The sequence below is a fragment of the Dendrobates tinctorius genome, unplaced genomic scaffold (genome assembly GCF_039654945.1).
Source record: "Dendrobates tinctorius isolate UK_male_01 unplaced genomic scaffold, ASM3965494v1 ptg000201l, whole genome shotgun sequence".
NCBI lineage: Eukaryota > Metazoa > Chordata > Amphibia > Anura > Dendrobatidae > Dendrobates > Dendrobates tinctorius.
In genome coordinates, this window is record NW_027361868.1 from 16,552,213 (window position 1) to 16,574,680 (window position 22,468).

A 22,468-nucleotide genomic window follows, 5' to 3' on the forward strand; every position below is an offset into this window, starting at 1 on the left:
AGCGCTATGTGACAGGCTCAATGGCACTGCTGTGACAAAAGTGACTAGAGGATAAGGGAGATTTTGAATATCTGCACACACTTTTGGACACTGGACACTTTTGGATTGTGTGAGGCCCACTGATATCTGAGCGCTATGTGACAGGCTCGATGGCACTGCTGTGACAAAAGTGACTAGAGGATAAGGGAGATTTTGAATTTCTGCACACACTTGTGGACAGTGGACACTTTTGGATTGTGTGAGGCCCACTGATATCTGAGCGCTATGTGACAGGCTCGATGGCACAGCTGTGACAAAAGTGACTAGAGGATAAGGGAGATTTTGAATTTCTGCACACACTTGTGGACAGTGGACACTTTTGGATTGTGTGAGGCCCACTGATATCTGAGCGCTATGTGACAGGCTCAATGGCACTGCTGTGACAAAAGTGACTAGAGGATAAGGGAGATTTTGAATTTCTGCACACACTTGTGGACAGTGGACACTTTTGGATTGTGTGAGGCCCACTGATATTTGAGCGCTATGTGACAGGCTCGATGGCACAGCTGTGACAAAAGTGACTAGAGGATAAGGGAGATTTTGAATTTCTGCACACACTTGTGGACAGTGGACACTTTTGGATTGTGTGAGGCCCACTGATATCTGAGCGCTATGTGACAGGCTCGATGGCACAGCTGTGACAAAAGTGACTAGAGGATAAGGGAGATTTTGAATTTATGCACACACTTGTGGGCAGTGGACACTTTTGGATTGTGTGAGGCCCACTGATATCTGAGCGCTATGTGACAGGCTCGATGGCACAGCTGTGACAAAAGTGACTAGAGGATAAGGGAGATTTTGAATTTCTGCACACACTTGTGGACAGTGGACACTTTTGGATTGTGTGAGGCCCACTGATATCTGAGCGCTATGTGACAGGCTCGATGGCACTGCTGTGACAAAAGTGACTAGAGGATAAGGGAGATTTTGAATTTCTGCACACACTTGTGGACAGTGGACACTTTTGGATTGTGTGAGGCCCACTGATATCTGAGCGCTATGTGACAGGCTCGATGGCACAGCTGTGACAAAAGTGACTAGAGGATAAGGGAGATTTTGAATTTCTGCACACACTTGTGGACAGTGGACACTTTTGGATTGTGTGAGGCCCACTGATATCTGAGCGCTATGTGACAGGCTCGATGGCACAGCTGTGACAAAAGTGACTAGAGGATAAGGGAGATTTTGAATTTCTGCACACACTTGTGGACAGTGGACACTTTTGGATTGTGTGAGGCCCACTGATATCTGAGCGCTATGTGACAGGCTCGATGGCACAGCTGTGACAAAAGTGACTAGAGGATAAGGGAGATTTTGAATTTCTGCAAACACTTGTGCACAGTGGACACTTTTGGATTGTGTGAGGCCCACTGATATCTGAGCGCTATGTGACAGGCTCGATGGCACAGCTGTGACAAAAGTGACTAGAGGATAAGGGAGATTTTGAATCTCTGCACACACTTTTGGACACTGGACACTTTTGGATTGTGTGAGGCCCAATGAATATCTGAGCGCTATGTGACAGGCTCGATGGCACAGCTGTGACAAAAGTGACTAGAGGATAAGGGAGATTGGATTGCTTTTAAAAAAGCAGTTTGCGGAGCAGTGGGTAAACAGCAATGCCAGCCTGTCAGGAAGCCTTAGAAGGCAGCCCAACAACCAACACCACTGATACACCACTATATAGCCTCCCCTTGCACTGCACACACAGTGACTGGTGTGTTGTGCAGGCCAAATTGCTAGCAGCAGAAGCAGTTTTTTTTTCTTCTCAGCAGGACAAAAAAAAAAATTGGGATTGCTTTTAAAAAAGCAGTTTGCGGAGCAGTGGGTAAACAGCAATGCCAGCCTGTCAGGAAGCCTTAAAAGGCAGCCCAACAACCAACACCACTGATACACCACTATATAGCCTCCCCTTGCACTGCACACACAGTGACTGGTGTGTTGTGCAGGCCAAATCGCTAGCAGCAGAAGCAGTTTTTTGGTCTTCTTCCCTGCCTAACGCTCTCCCTACAGAATCAGCAGCAACCTCTCCCTATACTAAGATCGGCAGAAGTAAGATGGCGGTCGGCGTGCACGCCCTTTTATACCCCCTGTGACGCCCACCAAAGCAAGCCAATCACTTGCATGCCCTTCTGAAAGATGGTGGTGACCCGTGCCTATGTCATCACGTTGCCCACAGTGTCCGTGGATCCTGATTGGCTGAAAAAGAGCGCAAAACAAACTTTTGAAACGCGACTTTGGCGCGTAAGTCGCCGACCTCGTGGCCGATCTCATCCTAGGGTCGGGTTTCGTTTCATGAAACCCGACTTTGCCAAAAGTCGGCGACTTTTGAATTTTTTCGACCCGTTTCGCTCAACTCTAAGAATAACAATATTTTTTATTTTAATTCTATTTTTTACAGGGATGGCAAGCTGTCTGTTTGACAGCTCACCAGCGATCATATAGCGACTTACCAGCGATCCTGACACCTTGATATCGGTGTTGGTATCGCTGATAAGTCGCTATGTGTGACTCCAGCTTTATGATCTACTGTTTGGCCAACGAGGCTCCTCAAACAAAGAAAGGAAACCCCTCATTCCGTAGACAATTATTTATGTAAAATGCAGTAGTCGGCAGTAATCCCTGCTTTGTTGCCTACTAAGTCTTTATTTACCAATGTTTGGTAGCTCTTTGCCTACGAGCGAGGCCCCTCAGGTCTGTTTGTGTAGGGTTTGTAATGGGTATTACTCAAGTGCTAAGTATGCGATATTGATGTCAAGCTGTTGAATTCAAAAGCACCTGACAATCGTATTTGAAATGTGCAAATTCATACTGACATTCCTAGAATATTCCCAGAATATGTGTAGCCCTCCCATCTTGGTCAATACAAGTTGAAAGGAGTACAGTACTCAATGTGTTTGCTCATAACAAATACACACACGCAAATACAGCCTGACGTTTTATTCCGTCTCATCCAGTAAAATAGTATGGACAGCATAGAAAACCACCATGTAAGACATACACCAGCTGTACTCCATAATATGCATGGTTTATTGCAGTGGGTGAAGGCATACCAGCCCTACCAACTGCTGTCAGAAAATAAAAAACCTGGATACACTCAACATAGAATATCTCTTTACACAAAGCTATTCTTAATATTATTAGAAAATCTATGTGATACCTTCCCACGGTGGTGAAGTCTATGGGTACAGCAACAACAGTATTTGTAAATTCGTGTCCATGACACCTGTAGGCCAAACTTCAAATTCCAAGGGGCTTCCAAGGATGATACTTAGGCCCATGTGTTTGGCACCCTTTACTTGGTCTTAGTAGGGATCACATGGACATCCTAACATCGTGGACTCTTTTAGATGAGATCTCATTTAAGAATTTTTGAAAATTGATTTACAATTACAACCTCCCTGAGGAAGTCAAAATAGAACTTTTCACACCCCCAAACCATTGGACCATCTTTTCCTTACTCTTTGGTATTAAGTATATTATTATTAAGTTTTATTTTGTGGGATAGCATTTAGACACTTTCTACATATATTTATGAAGTCATATATTATTATATTCTATTGATGCTTAATCGTTTAGGTACGGTTGCACTTTATAGCATAATGGTTTTTTTCTTTTTCACTCTTATATTTTAGTACATTTTATGTAGTCTTTAAGTCCCACCCTCAACACATAAGATGAGGGTGGGACTTGGTCTCTTATCGTGGTTGCCAGTTCCCATCTTTATGGGATATGTGCTACTTTGCATATATATTTTGAAAAGTTTTTAATAGCATGTTGCATGCTTGTCCATTTGAGACCTATGTATTAAAAAAAATACATAAAAGCATATTGTGTACTGTATTTAACACTCTTATTTCCTTTATTTTTGTATATGATTCACTATTTTGGCCATATAGGACTTAGCACCCTCTTCGTTATTTACAGGCAGTGTTGGCGATAGGGGGAAAAACTGGGAAACTGCCCAAGGATCCATCTATAAAAGGCCCCCCAGCAATACCCTACATAGCTACAGGTTCAGCGAGCCAGTCAGTCTGTGGCCACTAGCCTTTCCAAACCAGAAAATGCACTGATAATATTGGTCCTGCGTTATCAGAGTGTGGGGAAGGTGGCTTGACGGACAGACGTGACTGGTAGTAGGAGGGGACGGTTTGTGCACTAGAGACGGGGATTGACAGGATAGAAGGGTGACAGCTGGGAAAGGTGGATAGGAGAGTGCAGTACCTAGAAATGACCACAAGATGGCAGGGGGGAGTAGCTTAGGACTCAACATCAGCTTATGGCTTGAGAAACGCTTAGTCATGGGGGGCGGGGAGATAGGAATCCAGGAGGGGAATTCCCGGTGAGAGAGGGGATAAATAGAACAGGATAGGGTTCCAGGCAGGCTAGTCCCGGGAGGAGCTTGGTAGAAGACGGTGAAGAGAGAAGAGCTCGACCAGGGGACAGACAGCAAAGAGACAGTCAGGGGGGTGGCCCTGACTCGACAGACCGCAGGACAGACAAGGCCCTGGGGGGTACCGATTGGATGATGACCTCAGGCAGGTGAAGCGCTGGCAATAGATTGGTCTAGGACAGCCCCAGTGCAAGATCCACGAGGGACGTTACTTCGACTGGAGCAAAGGTGCAGGAACCCGGGCCTGGAGACAGAGAACTGTAAGGAGGCTGCGGTGCGTGGTTGTGGTCATCAGGACGACGAATAAATCCGGAACTGTTACTATTGAAATCTGTCTCCGCCTCGTCCTTGCATCGCCTGGTGTCTGTGTCATCCGGACCGGGTAAGCAGTGGTCCACCCCCCAATCCCGGCCCCCTACCACAAGTGCAGTTTCCAAGAATTGTAGAAGTACTTTTGGTGACATCACGGCATTGCAGATGAGCACTTGTTGGCATATACATGTCAGCAAGCACCCAAAAAAATCAGCAAAATGCTCAATGATCGGGTGATCGAATATTTTCTGCCAGTTGAAGAGTCAATTGCTGAATGATTTTAATATGGTGCTCATTTAACAATCTGAAATCAGCTTGTGTAAATGCACCCTAAATGTTTCTGTGTGATGGTGCAATAAGTTGGCCTTTTGGGTTTCACTTTTAATTTTACCCAGACCACTTGACGTTGAAAACTTGCCCTGCTTACGGGCGGAGCACACAGTTTATTTTATATCAGAAAAACTTGCTTAAGTTAATTCATTTGTGGTCACTTGTTTATGCCCAACTCTCTTAAGGTCCCATCACAACACCTCAACTAGGTTGACTTCTGGACTGAGACTGGGCCATTGCTACATTTTACGGTAATTCTTTTTACACCCATTCTGTTGGAGGTTTGCAAGTGTGCTTGGGATCACTGTCCTGTTACATGACCTATGTCAGCCAAGCTTTAAATTTTGGATAGACTGCCTGAAATTCGACTCTAGTATATTTTGATATTCAGAGGAGTTCATGGTAGACTCGATTACTGCAAGGTGCCCAGGTTCTGTGGCTGCAAAACAAACCCACATTATTTCACCTCTGCCACCATTCTTGACAGTTGGCATGAAAGGTTTGTATTGCTACGTTGCTTTTGATTTTCAGCAACATGGCACAGGGCTTTATGACAAAAAATCTCCACTTTTCCCTCCTCTGTCCAAAGGATATTGTTCCAGTCTTGTGGTTTGTTCCATTCACCTTTGCAAAATATAGCCACGCTGCCATGTTATTTTAAAAGATATGAGGCTTTCTCCTTTAACCTTGCCAAACAAGCAATACGTGTTCAGTCTTTTTGTAGTTGTTTTGTCATAAATTTGAACATTTAACATGCAAACTGAGGCCCTTAGAACCTGAGCTGTAGCTCTTGGGTTCTTGGAAGTTTCTCCTAGCATTGTACAGTAGAACTTTGGTTTGAAATTACTGGGAACATCCATTCCTTGGAAGTTTGTCAACTCTCTTGAATGTTTTCCACTTGTGAGTTATCATTCTCACTGTAGAATAATTATTTTAAAATGGTTTTATAACCATTCCCAGATTAATAAGCCGAAACAATTGCTGCTCTACGCTTTTCCCTATTTTTTTCCTCCTCAGTGTTCTTGAATGCTCTAGACCAGCAAACTGCCAAAACTTCTGCTTTTATAGAGATGCTGGTGACTAAAAAATATTAATCAAAAGCATTTGAATAGCAAAACCTCCTATGGAGGCAGTGAGGGTGCACTTACATTTTCACACTCTTCTTCTGCATTTTGACCCACAATTTGTTAAATAAATAATAACACAATGTATTTGTGATGTGTTGTTGTTCACCTAAGCTTGTATACCAGATTTTAAAACCTTCTAAAGACCAGATTTTCTTTTATTATGTCTCGATGTATAAAAACCAAGGAATAGAAAGGGGGTGTACTTATTTTTTCTTACAGTATGTCTGCATATGTAAACATGTATAAATTACACAATTAACACTATGTAATGCCAAATCTCTTTGGTCTGCGAATCGGGTGGGTCACCTACTGATCACACATCGATAGCCTTATCATAATTTTAATCTTTTGCAATAATTTGAGCATATAAATATTATCCCCAATTGTATCAAACTTAATTGCTATAATTAATCTAATATATAAAGCTCAAGTGTGTGTATGTATGTATGTATGTATGTATGTATGTGTGCGTGTATGTTAAGGATTGGCATCCGCACCGTCGCAGCTACAGCCACAAAATTTGGCACAGTCACACGTCTGGACCCCGAGAGTGTCCTAGGCTATGTTGTGAGGCGAAATTTTAACCCCGCGCGTTCAAATTCACCAAACAATTTTGCCCCTATCTACATAATGGGGGAAAAGTGTGTGCGTATCAAGCCCTGCCCCTTATTATGATGTCATAATGGTTGCCATGGCGAAACTGATGTCATCATAGGTTGCAAGCCCCACTGCTCATTATGATGTCATAATGGTTGACTATGGGATGGAGGATGTGTGATGGGTATATGGGCACTGGACTATGGGATGGAGGATATGTATGACGGGTATATGGGCACGGGACTATGGGATGGAGGATGTGTGATGGGAATATGGGCACTGGACTATGGGATGGAGGATATGTATGACGGGTATATGGGCATGGGACTATGGGATGGCGGATATGTATGATGGGTATATGGGTACAGGACTATGGGATGGAGGATATGTATGATGGGTATATGGTCATGGGACTATGAGATGAAGGATGTGTGATGGGTTTATGGGCACTTGACTATGGGATGGCGAATATGTATGATGGGTATATGGGCATGGGACTATGGGATGGAGGATGTGTGATGGGTATATGGGCATAGGACTATGGGATGGAGGATGTGTGATGGGTATATGGGCACTCAACTATGGGATGAAGGATATGTATGATGGGTATATGGGCACGGGCCTATGGGATGGTGGATATGTATGATAGGTATATGGGCATGGGACTATGGGATGGAGGATATGTATGATAGGTATACGGGCACGGGACTATAGGATGGAGGATAATTATAATTTGCTATAACTAACCACAGTTAGTTACTATGCCCGGGCAGCGCCAGGCTCTTCAGCTAGTATTAATATAATATTATATAGCATATTAACAAACACATATTAAAATGAATTAGACATTAGCTCTAAATATATCATCACCTTATTTTGCACTTCAGGAATAATGAGTGCCTGTGTTCCGAGATGTGTGCATAGACATCTATATGTATGCCGGCAGAGCTCTTCTGGAATGCTTCCTCTTTCTTCAGCTGTCTTGGCAGATGCCTTCATTTTTCATGTTTGTCTCAGTTAAGAGAAGCCATGATGTGTATGTTTTTTTTTTTTAAAAGATGGCATGTATGTCCTTGTATAAAAAGGCAGGGCTGTTCTATATCCTCAGCCTGAAATCTGTCAGCATTATCACCAATGCCGCTCAATAGCATCTCTATCTACATCGTGGAGGCTCCGACACTGAAACTTCAAGCAACTGGCACAACAGCTGAAAACGAACCCACAAGAAAGAATTATGAGTGAGGCCAGAACATCAGAGCAGGCCAATTCTCATAATTATCATCAAACTGAACATGTATATATACAGTATATAAAATAATAAAATATCACCAGATGCACAGTACCCAGCAGCAACTGCTAGACACTGAATGGAGCTGGGACATTGCAACAGCTGTTCGGGGGGGGCTGCCAAGTGTCAGAAAACCACCACCAATCTAATATTGATTACCTATTTCAGGGCCCAGATAAGGTATTTTGGTGCTTTAGGCCAGGGGTCCCCAACCACCGGTCCGCGACCTAGGACAGGGCCATTGCAGTTCTGTTGCCACAGCTCAGAATGCTGGACACAAGGGGAGCCGGTGGCTATATCACTGTAGAGACAGCTGCAACCGCCGGCTTCTAGAAGATATCGATATTCACCCTCGGTTCCTGCATCCCTGTCGGGCACGGCAGCTTCATCCAGTGCTGCGCTGTCATGTAGTACCGCTCATTAATGTCATGAATATGGACGCGACTTCACTCCCATAGACGTGGCGTCCACATTCATGACCTTAATGAGCGGTACCATGTGACCGCTCAAGACAGGAAGAAGCTGACGCCCCAGGATAGAGATGCAGGGAAGTTCAGCGACGGTTTGAGGGTAAGTATGATGGGGGAGGATGGGGGAGCCCAGCCATGCATACAAGGGTGAGAGCGGAGCCATGTATACAAGGGTGGCAGCGGAGCCATGTATACAAGGGATGGAGCGGAGCTATGTATACAAGGGTGGGAGGGGAGCCACGCATACAAGGGTGGGAGTGGAGCCACGCATACAAGGGTGGCAGCAGAGCCATGCATACAAGGGTGGGAGTGGACAAATATATACAAGGGTGGGAGCCGAGCCATGCATACAAGGGTGTCGCTGCCTCCCATCACCCCTAGATGGGACCATCTTGTTGCAGGAAAACAAGCCCAGTCCTCCCACTGATACAGGGAGACAAGCCCAGTGCTCCCACTCATTCAAAACCTATGGTGAGTTGAGTCACATTCACATTATAAATGTTATAATTAAATGATAAGTATGCACTACTAAACTCCAACCCCATCCATAGCCCCGCCGCCTTATGACCAAAGCCCCGCCCTTGTCACACCTCCATCCCCACTCTGCCGGGCCATGGAAGAATGGTCTTGCTTGAAGCAGGTCTCTGGTGAAGAAAAGGTTGGGGACCACTGCTTTAGGCAGATTAAACCAATGAAAAAAAAACAGTGATGTACTTTAGGGATGCGGCTCAACAGGGAGTATGTTTTCCAAGTTAGATATAGAATCACTTATTGTGTGGGAACCGTTTACATAATACTAGTGACAAATAGCGATATTCATTTCTCACATTCTATATTTTGTATGTCAGACACCAGGACAGTTATAAAAACTAATATAGCTAAACTATAATGGTGGCTAATTGGTTTAAATTAAGGTGTCCAGCATTTGGTGGATACCCTAATGGAAATTAAACAGACCCCACTATAAATAATGGGATACTTATGATGGTTTTTACGCCCATCATGCAACAAATATAGTTTGCAACAAAACTGATGGTGGTTCTGGTGCCGTTCTCCTGTACTGATGGTGGTTCTGGTGATGTATTCCTATGCTGATGGTGGTTGTGGTAATGTATTCATAGAGGTGATGGTTATACTTATGCTATATTCATGTACTAGTTATGGTTGTGGTGATGTATTCATGTAATGATGATGGTTCTGATGGTATATTCATCACCAGAACCATCATCAGTACCTGAATACAAAACTAAACTCAGTACATACAGTTGAAACCAGAAGCTAACATACGCTATATAAAAGACACATGCATGTTTTTATCAATATCTGACATGAAATCAGAATAAATCTTTCCTGATTTAAGTCAATTAGGATTACCATAATTATTAATATTAGCCAAATGCCAGAATAATAAGAGAGACAGAATGTTTTATGACATTTTGTTACTTACTGCAAAATCAAACGTTTACTACATGTCATTAGTATTTGGTACCACTGCCCTAAAACTGAATTACTAGGTTCAGATGTTTGAATCTCCTTTCACAAGCTTCTCAAAATAGTTGGTCGGAATTTGGACCCACTCCTTCTGGCAAAACTGGTGTAGCTGATCCAGGTTTGTATGTCGCCTTGCTCGCACCGGCCTTTTCAGCTTTGCCCATAAATTTTCAATAGGACTGAGAGCAGGGCTTAGCTATGGCCGCTACAAACCATTGACTTTGTTATCCTTAAGCCACTTTGCTACCATTTTGGCAGTATGCTTTGGGTCATTGTCCATTTGGAAGACCCATTTCCGCCCATGCTTTAACTTCCTGGCTGATGTCTTGAGATGTTGCTTCAGTATTGCCACATAATCTTCATTTCTTGTGATTCCATCTATTTTATGAAGTGCATCAGTCCCTCTTGCAGCAAAACAACTCCACATCATGATGCTGCCACCCCCATGTTTCACAGTTGGGATGGTGTTCTTAGGCTTCCAAGCTTCTCCCTTTTTCCTCCAAAAGTAACGATGATCATTATGCAGAAAAAGTTCAATTTCAATTTCATCAGACCCCATATAATGTCTCCAAAAATTAAGGACTTCATTCCTGTGTGCATTTGCAAACATTAATGTGGCTTTTTTATGTTTCTTTTGGAGTAATGGCTTCTTCCTGGCAGAGTGGCCTTTCTGTCCATATTGATACAGTACCTATTTCACTGTGGATATTGATACAATCTTAGCATGTTAAATGCCACTGTCAGAGTTTGACAGCGGCATTTAACAGATTAAAAGTCGCGGGTGGATCGCGATTCCACGGGCAGCTGTCTCGGGCACATGTCAGCTGTTCAAAAAAGCTGACATGTCCCGGGAAAGATGTGGGCTCACCGCTGGAGTCTACGTCAAAGGGGGAGACACGACATGCATTGCATGTCGTGAAGGGTTTAAATTAAAGGACGCATTACCAATGTGAGATATGTAATGACTGACAGTCTGCTTTCCTATCACACTTGTAATGCCTCCGATTCTCAAGGAGATCTATGTCCATCCCATAGATCTTAACAGTTCAAATACTGTATACAAATTAATAAAATCATGGATTTCTCTAGAATAATACATCAGATCGCAGGTAATAAGGGACATTACATTCACAGAGAATAACTACTCCACAAATTGAATTTTCCGGAGGAAAAAAAAACAAGTAAGTAGATGAATTCAATTAACACGGTGCATATATTTTTTTTCAGGAATGTTCCTTTATTCTGAAGAATACTAAATCTCTGAGTACTTAGTGTTTTAAATGGCTTTCCTGAGATTAGATCCTGATGTTTTAGGTATTTTTTTTTTTTAACTGGGTCGCTCCCATGCAGAGGCTGTGTCTGACATCACAGATCAGCCCATTTTTATAAGTTATCCAGGATTTGCTTTTTTTTTTCAAATACTGCGCCATTCTTATCTATTCGCTAAGACTGACATTACAGTTTATGCTCATACAAGTTAATAGAACTGAGCTACAAAATCAGACACAGCTCCATTGTTAACAACGGCGCTCTTCCTAATAACAATTTTTAATTTATTATCTTTTTTCAAATCTCAGACAACTCAATGTTTTAAGCTGCAATACCAGGCACAACCCACGGACGGAAGAGGCGCTGTTCCTAATTTTACACAATACCTTTAACTCAATAAAGTGAAGCTCATTGTAGTATCCATGGCGGCTATGAGTCAGAATGTTGCGGTCAGCCTAAACATGTCATATCGTGTTCATTTTAATGAACTCTTATGACTGCAAATTTTAGTAGTTTCTTTACTTAATAGTATTTATTTCTCTACCGAATCATAAATGGCAATGTGTATATGAGTCACAAATAACCACAGAACTACAGTTAATAAAATGTGTTAGCGCACGATTCATCAAAACGCGAAACTTGGTACTTTTTGCTAAAAAGGAAAGAAATATAAATTCACACTCAGAATAATCTACGCCATAAGGTGACACATACAGATCATGACCTGTAATGTAAAACAGCACAAACCACTGAATCAATGTGACAACCGATCTCAGTATCATTTTTAATTGCTGCTCTGGACAAAGCTGGAAGGGGCGAAACCAAGATACACGAAGCATACTGTTTTATGGACGTTTAAATTATCTTACAGCACCGTTTTAACTATCTATGTGAGTAAAATACTTTAGACCTAATAAATCAAATCTTATTGTTTCGCTGGATGTGTTCTTGTTTTTTAGGAATTAGCATTGGAGGTTTATTCTCCTGGATGATGTGTATTGAGGATGAGCTGACCCCAATCCATGGCTATACATGGTGACATCTATCTGATTAGACCCCTAGGAACAGCAAATTCTGAGTGATTCTGAATTCTACCATATGTGTTGAGTGGTTCATAGGTTGAAAAAAGGCCTAGGTCCTTCAAGTTCAACCTTTCTCCACAAATTACACATTTTGTCACTAAATTAACTATAATCTAGCCTTTTTTTAAAATCTGTTGTAGTGTCTGCCATTACTACTTCTTGTGGTCGGCATTCCACATTCTGACTGCTCTAACTGTAAAGAATCCTTTCCTATTTATCTGTTGGAATCGCCATTCTTCCACTTGTAATGAGTGCCCCCTGGTCCTTAGTGTGGTCTTTGGAAGGAATAAGCCATATGCCAGTCCTCTCTACTGACCACACATGTATTTATATATATGAGATCTCCTTTGAGGCGTCTTTTTGCTATGCTAAACAAGCCCAACTTTTCCAATCTCTCATCATATGAGAAGTCTTCCATCCCTTGTAATAATCTAGTTGCCTTATTTTTAACTGACTCTAACTTCTGAATATCCTTTTTAAATTATGGAGCCCAAAACTGGATCCCATATTCTAGATGTGGTCTCATCAGTGATTTATAGAGGGGTAACAATACGTTAGGATCGCGGGATTTTATCTCTCTTCTCATACACCCTAAAATCTTGCTTGCTTTTGCGGCTGCTGCCTGACATTGAGTGCTACTGCTCGGCTTGCTTGTAACCAGAATCCCCAAGTCCTTCTGTTCTGTAGTCCCGAGTATACTCCCATATAATGTATATGCAGCATTGGGATTACGCCGACCTAGGTGCATTACTCTACATTTACCTACATTAAACCTCATTTGCCGAGTGTTTGCCCATTCTGTCATCTTATCCAGATTGTTTTGCAATATTTTAATGTCAAGGTCAGATTTTGATATCCTACATAGTTTGGTGTTGTTAGCAAAGACCGACACTTTACTCTCAATCCCATCCACTAGGTCATCAATAAAGAGATTAAAAAGAGTCGGTCCTAGCACAGATCCCTGTGGTCCCAACTGCTGACTATATGCGAACGTTAGATTTATTGTGCATTTTGAATTATTGTCAAATCTGTTTCCCCATAGCAATGAGCAATAAGGGATTGAATATTCTTTACTCTCCTTAGAAATTAGTGACCAATCTCCATCTACTAGTGAAAAAGTAATAGCTGTGCTCTCCTTACCCCATACTCAATTTATTCATGTATAATCAAAAGTTTTAACACCAACTGGGACAATAAGACTCATCGTTCATCAGATCTCACAATCAGAGATGAGTGAATCAATTTTTTTTACTAATTTCCCTGAAATTTCAGAATCACAGTTGATCGCCATTTTGAGGGATTCTTTTGAGGGCCTGGAATATGTTAAAAATAATTTTAAAAAATTATACTCACCTGCATAGGTCCAAGTCTCACATGACTTTCGCTTGTTGCCTCCCTTCTTTGGATTTTCTGAAGATGACTAGATCTCAGGCAATCACATGTGCATGTCATTGAGCTCAATATCATGTGTCCAACCCATTGTAGCCACATGAGGTCCAGTCAGAGCCAAAAGATCTGAAGATTGGAAGAACTGCAGCAGCAGGGAAATATTACCATTTTTTAAATTTTAACTCCTCCCACTGTTTTTATACTTTGGGTCCTATCGAGGCCTCAAAGCATAATAAATGACTTTAATTAAGACCAAATGTATTGTCTAGTAAAGAGCAATCACCACCTAGCCGAGAAAGATGAGAGTTTTTCACCAAGTCAAACAAATCAGCATAGGCTGACATTTTGGAATATGCACTCCTTGATACCTTGACATCCTCTTTTAAACAAATGACACTAAACAGTTAAATACCGTAAGTCATAAAAAATGACCAGATTTCATGATAGTTACAATTAAAGTTTTACATGTTCTTTCTTCAAAGCACCATCATCTCTTTATTTATGACAGTGGTCTTCAACCTATGGTTCCTCTCCTTTGCAAGATTCTCAAGTGAGGTTTGCAGCCTCACAATAACGCAAGTCAAGCTGATGTGAAGTACTATAGGTTGATCAGATGGATATCAATCAAAATTAGGCAACCATAGGAAGGTCATACAGATTAGAAGGCTCTCGACCAAAAAGATTATTTAGCTGACTGCCATCGTAGCCAACTCTCCCATGTACAGGAGTGATCATTCAGCTGAGGTCTCGTGTACTCCATGAGTGGCACATCGACTGGAGTTTTATCGAAGGGAGAACAATGCAATTGGCAGTCCTAAATCGGACATGCCTGGTCAACATCACTTCCAAGCATTTCCCATACACATTAGACTGTTGGCCGAACCAGTCAATATTGACGGGTTCGTCCAACATGAGTCTGATGTGTCTGGCCAACTTTATGGTGCACTGATTACACATTTGTATGCAATCTAAATGTTCTCTTAAAGCTTGGATGTCCTACCACACACCCTTGCACTCCAAAAACATTCATGATAATAGGCTTCCAAAATTGACTCTTGAGTTTGTGATAATAAAATTAAGTTGTGATCCCCAATGGGCACAAGAGATTGGTGCACACGTTGTTCTAAATTGGTATGTATAATATGTTGGCTTCAACAAAAATTAAATTTGCAAGCAATTTATGATTGTACAGTTATTGTTTTGTCACAACATTCTCTATCCCAATTTTTCACATAATCTGATCAGATTATTTTATCAATGTCCCAAAGCAACTAAAGTGTTTCCATACGGACTTCCATAAGTGAAATGTATGTGGTAATTTTATGTAGCACATTCAACAAGTGTCCCCATCAGTCATCGCTGAAAAGAATCTTTTGTCAAAAGCTCTGAGAAAAAAAAAAGAAGGAAATGCAGACCAATTAGAGTAACTGTTCCAGTGTCTTCTGCAGCTTTTGTACAACGTAAAAAACTTTTTTTAGAGAGACCATATGACAGAGGAGCAATTGTGTCTTGGCCCTGAGAGAGACCAGATGTGAGATCTAGAGGAATAATGGCAGCTAAGGATGCCATGATTGCAGAACATTCTTATTCAGTCTTTATGCTTGCGTTTACGTCTTTAAGATTTAGCACTTTTTGCCGGCTGTAGAGAACTTGCGTTTGTCTGCAGAGTTGGAAAAAAAACAGGTCTTCCATGCCCCAAGGTTTAGTCATTAAATTGCCATGACAGCGTCGCTGTCTAAACTTGGATAAACAACTTAATTCCATCTAGTTTTAGCTCGAGATGTGACAAGGTAAGATGAGGTGAGACAAAAAACAAACAGGCCAATTTTGGCTTTTGCATGAGATTCCACAGAAAGCGGTTATATTTCACACAATGTTTTATAATAATGTGCCATTTATGTCCGACGCTTCCTGAGTCGGTCACACAGAGCTGCTCTGTAGGAGAGGGATTAAAATAAGAAATATGGAGCTGGCTGTTAGTTCAAGCACATTGTAGAGTGGGGAAGCTGTGAATCAAAAGTTTCAACTGTTTAGGTTTAGAATGGATTTTGGTGATACAACAGACTTCGGAAATGTGTAACATGGGTCAGATGTCTTGGCGTAGACTACTAAACTGTGCAGACCCTGCAAGTCTATATCTTCAGTACAAAAATACCAAATGTCACTAGATTTATGCCATATTAAAAAAAATCCTTACTTTTGATTAGACATGATCAAATGTCTTGTTCCTGATATCCCAGATGAGTGACATTACGATGGTTGGCAGTGTATTTAGTTTCTTCCCTATGATAAATGCCTAAGGATCCCTTGCTTCCCCCTGTATACAGATTCCAATATGAAACTTATAAGAATTTAAAATGACCAATTCAGGACTGGATGGGCTCTCAATGTCCACTCATCGAAGGTCTGACAGTTTTAACCCCCATCAATCACTACAACAGTGGTAGAAATGGCTTCTAAGAAAGTATTGTACTACATTCTCTCCTGAAAATTCTTTGAAAGCTATGCTGTCAACCCATTATAGTCAATGGCCAACCTTGTGGCCAATCGTAAAAAGAATATAGTAGAGGAACGATCCCTTTAAATTTGTTTTCCCAACCAATAACATCAATGGTGTCCGAATATTGGAACTGAACCTTAGACTAGGTGGATCCAATCCCTTTCTGTCTTTTGTGAAAAGGAGTTACTGTGTATGGAGTAGTGAGTGACCTTGTGTGATGTTGCTATCTATAACTCTTATGAGATATGAAGAAAGGTATACAAATTCACATTGCTCCTTCCATATCTCTCATAGAGACATCCAACGCAACGCCATACTAATTCTCCTCAATGCTGTAACGGTGGCATCCATTTTCGGAAAGAATATTAAATCCATTTTCTGTATAAAGTTCTAACACAATAGATTTATGTTTGACTTTACATTATCTGTATGCACGAACATTATGTTTTAGTCTGAAAGTTTCTATTTGTAGCCTTGAAGCTTGATACATAGAAGACATGCATTGTCCCACCCACCTATGGCAGTATGCACACCTCTTTAATAAGGTGTTTGAAACGTAAGCCCATAATGCGTTAATTAGAAATTAATATTCAACTATGTAGAGGATTAAATTATGAACCAATCAGTAGTAAGATATTAATACAGACCAATGAAATGCTTGAATTTTTGTATCTTATTTCTTTATTATGTCCAAAAAGATACTATATAAATGTGTATTAACACTTCTAATAAACAGGAATTCTGTTTATTCAGAAAACTGTTCTGTAACTTCTTTGGTGGAGAATGTGGGCACTACAAAAGTGTCACCGAAGTGCAGACCCTTGGGCAGGACAGGATTCAGGAATAAGCATGGTAAGGCCTCTTTCACACTTCCGTTTTTTTGGTTAGTTGCAATCTGTGAAAAAATGCAAAAGACGGATCCGTTTCCGTTGTGACACAACGTATGCCACCGGACCGTTGTTTTGATGGATCCGCTGAAGTTGGAAATTTAAAGGAACCGCAGCCTGGAAAAGGAGACAGAGAGAGAGAGAGAAAGAGAGAGAGAGAATTTTTTCTGCCACCAGAACGGGATTTGGGAAAAATTTCTGGCAAGGAAATTCTTCCGGGCATGCTCAGTGTAAAAAAGCGGATCCGTGCAGACAAAAAACGTTTCATTGTCCGTCCACTCAACTAAGCGGGTGCCAACATTTTGGCCGATCCATCAAAAAATGGATCCAACGGATGACCATCTGTCAAAATCAGCCGCTAATGCAAGTCAATGGGAAAAAAACGGATCCGCCAAAAAAAATGGCGGATCTGTTTTTTTTGCAAAACGGCGGATTTTGACTGATGGAAACAAACGGAAATGTGAAACAGGCCTAAGTAACCCATTGCATTACTGCATGCCTCCTGTAACTCTGTTCATAACTCTGTATTCTGTTCACGTGACGTGGTGCCTGCACCGTGTCATAGTGAATGCAAAATTGTTTTTCCTTTTTCTTTTTGCTGCTATTATATGTGCTTTTCTGTCTAACAAGGCTTATGATTCTGTGAGTAGCTGTTTGAGTGGCTGAGATAATGGAACTCAGAGATACCTGGTTCATTCTATCATCCCACTGTTAAGACAACTCCTAAAGCTTCCTTCTCACATAGCGAGATCGCCAAAGCGTCACCGATTTTGGGACGCAACAGCGATATTGCCAGCGATCTCGCTTTGTGTGACACATACCTGTGACTGGCCCCCCTCTGGATATCGCTGAACGCGCTCGAATGTCCTGGGCCATTTTTCCCTCATTGGTGTCCCGCTGGCACCGACTAGCGATGGTGAGATCTGCCTGTTTGGCAGCTCACTAGCGACCGTTTAGCGATGCACCAGCGATCCTGACCGGGTCGTATCATCGCTAAATGTGATGGGACCCTAAGAGTGGCCAAGGGAGCTGAGCGGTGAAGGGTTTATCAGACTCCGACAATTCTGACTGAAGTGGCAGTGTATAAGTCACTCCAAATGAATGCTAGGGCCCACGCAGTTCTTTATGCGCACTTGTAGTCATGGGGTCTTTTCTCGATGTCCAGTCTGTCACGTAAATTGATATGGAAGGTTGCACGTGAGCAGTTTTAGTCCCGTGCAAAGATTTCTAGCAAGAACAGAAGGACCAGTGTGAGATGCTCCCTTGACTTCACGTTAATTAGAAATGAATATTCAACTACGTAAAGATTGAATTATTAACCAATCAGCAGTAAGATGTTTGTACAAACCAAAGAGCTGCTTGAATTTTTGTATCTCATTTCTTTGTTACGCCCAAAAAGATACTGAATAAATATGTATTAAGATCTCTACTAAACAGGATATCTGGCTATTCAGAAAACTGGTCTCTAACGTAATTCCTTCTATCGACGGTATTCATCTGTGACATGAGGCTGACCCCTGAACGGATAGTCCCCCAGTCGCTGTGACAGTGCAAATCTGACACACAGAAGGTCCACTGTCCTAGAGATCAATAACATTGCTAGTGGTGGAAACAAACTTGTTATTGATCATGCGGATAAGTGTTAAGGTAGGCCAAAGCATACAATACACAGGTTGTGACTATGACCCAATAGGTGTCTATCCTTACAATAAGTATCAAACCCAGGTGCTTGCAGGTGTTAACCTTTACTACTTATCACCAGTTAAACCCCCCAAAGAGGCTTTTAGGAAAGTGGATTTAATAGCTGTTATCGCCACCACCTACAGATTACTCCAATAGTCCACAATGAAATTGGTACATTTTTTCTTGTAGAGAGAACTGGAATCCTCAAAATGCAATGCTACAGTCTCTGAAAAAAAAATGCAACAAGTATTGTCGATAGAGTAATACAACAGTATAGTCTCTCCAATCTTGTACACTAACTTTGACTTTGACACTACAATTGCCTTCGGTCCCAACTTGTCCTCTTCACATGTACACCTACTGGGTGAACTCAATGCTGTCAGTCAGTTTCTGCTGTCGTTAGCACCCTGGACGACCATAGAGCACACCTTAATCTGTGGGGATCCCCTGAGTGTCCACTGTTATGGAAGGCATTGCAAATAGACTTTGAGACTTCCAGTGCTCTAATGCTGGTCCATTTTGACTGAACGAGCTCACTCTGTGACATGTACTTGTCAGATCATCTGGCCACCAGATCCACCTCTTAATATAGCTTATCTTCTGCTTCCTCTCTGAGAACTATTTACTGTCCCCTGGAGTTCTCTGCCCTTGGGATCCAGTTGACTCCATTCTCTATTTAGGTTACACCTGTTTATGGGTGGTTGGGAGCTATTACTGTTGACCAACCAAGCAGGTAATAAAAGTGTATGGCCTTTTTAGTTAATTGAAAAAGTAACATAAGGAACATGTATTTTTTTTTTTTCATAGCCCTTTTCCAAGCCCCTCTTATAGCACCGCATTGTAGGCCAGCACTTTTCACTGTTATCCATGACCCATTGTATGTCATGACTCATGGCATATTCATACACAATGAATAATGCTGCTACCTGACCTTCTAGCCATTTATGTGAAGAGTGCATTATTCTTTATACTTTGTTTCACCATGTCACATAGTTAAAAATGGCATTTATATGGCATACCCCCAGAGTGAAATCATTCTGCTAGATTAGAAGAGGATAATGAGAAGGGGCCTGGTGTTACTACAAAATCTTGTTTTATTGCTGCATTTGTAGACTATGCCAGAGTATTCTAACAAACAAGAAACATGTCCTCGTTACAACCCATATACTAATGAAACATGGGTTTTACTATCTGGCTTGAACTACACAATGTTATTCTTGTTGTATGAAACTATTGCTTGATTAGATTATATAATATCACATGGATATACAAGGAGAAGTTTCATCTTGTCTAATTACGATCATGTGGTTGTGATACTTTAGGAGATATAAATGGTCACAAATGAATATGACATTTGTAATTTTGCATCATACAGGGACCACATCCTAAATATAAACCTCTATTGTCAAAAGGACTTACAGTTATTGGGCCCCTTTGCAAAAATTGATAACAGGGCGCCTGTCTACCATGTGACTCTATACAGCTGGTTTCTCCATATTTTGCAGAAAGGTCTTTGGGCTACATCAAATTAAATGACTCCAGTGTGACTGCTGCCCATATATCTACTCTCTTGATTTATAGATTCAGTAGTAATGTGATTTTAGACCGACAAATCCTGGAAATAAAATATTTCTTTCAAGGTCTTATGGCTATAAAACAAGCTCAAAATATGACAAATCACCTGTGCCAATTAGACATCAGTAAACCTTTCAAGGTTCGGTTTGGTTCGGCAAATGTTTCGATGTTCGCCAAATATGTTCATACCCGAACTCCATTGAATTCAAAGGGAGGAAAACCAAACACATAGACAACACCTTAAGAGGGGTGGGCAAAAAGCTTTCAAAACAGCTCCAATTAGGGGCAGACACCAGGAAAAGTGGCATCAGCTGACCCAGAGTACAAATAGTATAATTGCACAGCTTGGATGCATGGGACAGGGCTTGGATCAGCATTTCTAACTGAAACATTGGTGAGCAACGGGTGGATGAGTGACAGATGTAGACCTGGTGCTCTTATAGCCCTGCCAAATTCATGCAACAAACATGAAGGAGACCCAACTTTTAGTCCAAACATTTCCCAAAAATTAGGGGCAGACAACTGGAAAAGTGTCAACAATTGAGTCCCAGTAGAAATTTGATAATGACACAGCAGCAGTCAGCCATGGGCCATGCATGAGGTATCAGGGTCTGGGCCAGCATTTACAGCTTTAAATTGAAGTTACAATTAAGACGATGTGGGTGGGGGAGCAGTCTAAGCCAGCTTTGCTGGGAGCCCTGATACCTCATGCAACAGCTCAAACTGCATTTTTGCTCACCCACACTCAAGTGACACAAATATCAGCTTAGTAGACCACAAATGTTATAAAAAAATTTAAGGATAGTATCAAAGGTAGCTGACTGATCTATTCACCCACAGTAGAAATTTTAGAATGGCATAGCAGCAGTCAGCCACAGGTGATGCAAGATGTATTAGGGTCTGATACAGCATTTATAGTTTTTAATTTAAGTTTAATTTAAGACAAAATGAGTAAGAGACTGATGTTAGAGTTTTTGCTGGGAGCCCTGAAACCTCATGCAAGAGCTCAAACTGGATTTTTGCTCAGCCAAACTCAGGTGCTACAAACATCAGTTTTGTAGACTATTATTGATAGAAAAATTTAATTTCAGGATAGTAATACAGCTAGTTGACTGATACTCAATTCACAGACAGTAGAAATTTTAGAATGGTACAGCAGCAGTCAGCCACAGGTCAAGCATGATGCATCAGGGTCTGGGACAGCATTTATTGTTTTTAATTTAAGCTTAAATTAAGACAAGGTGGGTGAAGGACTGGTGTAAGTTTTCCTTACTGGGAGCACCGATACCTCATGTAACAGCTCAAACTGGATTTTTGCTCGGGCAAACTCAGGTGCCACAAACATCAGTTTTGTAGACATAGACTATTATGGGTAGAAAAATTTAAGGAGAATAACACAGCTAGTTGACTGATGATCAATTCACCCACGGTAGAAATTTAATAATGGCACAACAGCAGTCAGCCATGGGCTATGCATTAGGTATCAGGGTCCGGGCCAGCATTTAGAGCTTTGAACTGAAGTTTCAATTAAGACGAAGTGAGTGAGGGAGCAGAGTAGTATGCTTTGCTGGGGGCTCTGATACCTCATGCAACAGTTTAACCTGATTTTTTGCTCAGCCACACTCAGGTGACACAAATATCACCTTGGTAGAACACAAATGTTATAAAAATATAAGGATAATAGCACTCAGGTAGTTGACTGATCAATTCAGCCACAGAAAAAAAAATAAATTATTGCCACACACCACTAAAGTGGGGTGCAAAAGTCATTGGAGATCCATGACTTGTTCATCTTGATAAAAGTTAGGCGGTATACACTTTCAGGGGACAGCAGGATGCGCTTATTCGTCAGAACACCATCAGCAGCACTCAAGAAATATTCTGAGAGAACGCTGGGTATGACAAAACTTGAAAGGAGTGACAGACGAGCTCAGGCCACTCTTCCATTTTTTTAAAAGGGTCCAAATTCACCCTGATGGCATTGATATTATGCTCAAGATACTCCTGCACCATCCTGTCCAGTCAATCACAACACG